Source organism: Sinohyriopsis cumingii, chromosome 10 (genome assembly GCF_028554795.1).
Source record: "Sinohyriopsis cumingii isolate HCF-2022 chromosome 10, ASM2855479v2, whole genome shotgun sequence".
In the NCBI taxonomy this organism is placed as follows: domain Eukaryota; kingdom Metazoa; phylum Mollusca; class Bivalvia; order Unionida; family Unionidae; genus Sinohyriopsis; species Sinohyriopsis cumingii.
In genome coordinates, this window is record NC_142970.1 from 48,764,807 (window position 1) to 48,767,456 (window position 2,650).

The window sequence follows — 2,650 nt, forward strand, 5'->3', positions numbered from 1 at the left end:
TTTTCTTCACATCCTTTACATCAATCACCACGGTACATTCTTTCCCAAAACGACGAGAAGCTCCTGTCTGTCTATCGATGTTACTCGACATGCCATTCTTATTGTTAGCTATTCCACTGGTGTCATTAGAGTGTGAGTCAGCTCCTTGTGCTGCACGTGCAGCACGACCAGGCTTTGTATTCATTGTCACAGAAAAAAAATTTTGTGTGGTGGATAAAGTTATCCACACACTCAAAATATATCTCACTTATATATGAATGCGATCAAACAAATCTTATCAACGTACCAGTAACAAATTAAAACAGCAAAAATGTCTATTAAAGGAAAAAAACTTGAAAATTCACGGAGCGATCATCAAACGTGTTTTCCTTCTGATGTCATAACCGGAATCCAAATGAAGAGGAAAATTCGAAAACACTTAATGAAAATAAAACGAGATCGCATTTTGAAAAACGAACATGATTCTTGGGTGACCAGGTTACGCTCAGAAGTCAAATAATTCAAATGTTTACCTACCTTACAAGCAAATTGAACAAAAGAGGTGTTTTGCTGTGGAATTTTGAGAAAGTGCAAATTACTACGGCAAAATATTGATGAGAAATACGCCACTAAAAACTGTATTTACAAACAAAGCTGTAGCTATTAAAATATACACGCCCGATGTGGGGCTCGAACCCACGACCCCGGGATTAAGAGTCCCGTGCTCTACCGACTGATATTGTAAACATATATTACCTTTTCTCGTCAAGAGATGTCTCATACAATATAAACCAGTCATTCGTATGTGAAAAAAGTCTATCGAGATGTATCATTAGACAGGCAAAGAAAAGGCAGACGCTATATTTTTCATTTCCGACGTATTTGCTTTAACATCCGCTGGGTTTATTACACATAAAAATTAGTCTTGAAGACTATGAACCTCTCCTTGTTTGTGTGTGTTTGCTGACGTATTTGTGTTATTTGTGTTTTGCTTAGACGCCTGTTTCTATATCACTATGTTCGTCTGTTAATGGAAAATTGACTTGAAAAGAACAATACAATTAGGTATTTTTCTCAGTCGCCTTATGTCACTTAACGTATTGTGAATAACCTTTAGCATTTTTACAGCCTTGTACCAGTCTGTACGCTGATAAGACAGCCGATTGAAACGTCGCTACATCACATCCGTCATGTTGTGAAATATCGTAGGGATTGGTTGTAAGAATACACATCAGTTTCATGTTTTCGGTAATTGTGGAGTGCAACATGTAATTTAGGATATGATTGACCAAAATTGACCCGATCGTGAACTTGTCTCTTTCCGCCGGCATCTTGATCAAGGGAAACAAATTTGTTAAATATAAAGCCCCCAATTGTGACGAATTACGTGGGAGGTATGTTTCACGATCTGACGTTAATAGCCGTGCGATATTAAATGACGAACACTAGTTGTGCCTTCTCAGAGCAAGAGAAACGTGTTATACAAACCAAGAGCCAGTCCGACGTCGTTTCTTCAATTCCCGATGTGTTCTTATCACATCTAATATGAATATATACCTTATATTTAATCATCAAACCTTTCTTTGAATATTTTCTATTTTGGTTTGACTTTGTTATTTTGAATATAGTTTGGAAGTAGTTGCACGAATACACATCGATCTGATGTGCTTGGTGATACTCCTCTTGTAAACTGCAGGATGTTGGTTAGGACAGCAAAGGCCGAGATTGTTCATATTGTGAATTCGTCTGCTTCCGGTGTCATATTGTTCCATGTTAATTAAAAATTTCTTTAGAATAATGGTTTCACTATCGACTAATTACAACGCAGTATTTAGTTCATGCCATGACATAAATATCCAGGCGATGACTGAAGAACGATATTACTAGCTGTACCTTTCTCAAAACAAACGTTAGTCTGATAAGTCAACAGCCAATAGAAAGTTTTTTCTTCAACATCCGATGGTGATGTGCCATATCTAACACGACTATATACCTTCTATTTAGTCTTAGAACTTTACATTGACGATTGTCCTTAACATTTGTGATTGTTATTATGTATTAAGCTCAATACAGCATATACCACTTTATCTTAGAATATTCGTTACCAGATTCTTTGGTGTGAAAGATCCCTACCAGAAACTTATATGACGGTAACAGATTAACTGCTGATGTCTGAACGATAGATCACTTATAATTAGCTACAGAACACTTAAAATTAAAAAAGCTAATATGGGACTAGTCGAATCACAAAAGGTCTCTTATGGGATATTTGTTTAAAAAACTATAGCAAGAAGAAAATGTGTTTATTCAACTCAATTATGCAATTCCTCGTATCCAAATGAAGAGGAAAATTCGAAAACACTTAATGAAAATAAAACGAGATGGCATTTCGAAAAACGAACATGATTCTTGGGTGACCAGGTTACGCTCAGAAGTCAAATAATTCAAATGTTTACCTACCTTACAAGCAAATTGAACAAAAGAGGTGTTTTGCTGTGGAATTTTGAGAAAGTGCAAATTACTACGGCAAAATATTGATGAGAAATACGCCACTAAAAACTGTATTTACAAACAAAGCTGTAGCTATTAAAATATACACGCCCGATGTGGGGCTCGAACCCACGACCCCGGGATTAAGAGTCCCGTGCTCTACCGACTGAGCTAACCGGGC

At 36.7% G+C, this 2,650-nt stretch overlaps 1 non-coding gene across 1 annotated transcript; it reads right to left on the reverse strand.

Annotated features, from left to right (window-relative positions):
* Positions 1-2,577: 2,577 nt before the first annotated feature.
* Trnak-cuu (transfer RNA lysine (anticodon CUU)) lies at positions 2,578-2,650 on the reverse strand. The gene has a single exon. It is a non-coding gene; the product is annotated as a tRNA-Lys (tRNA).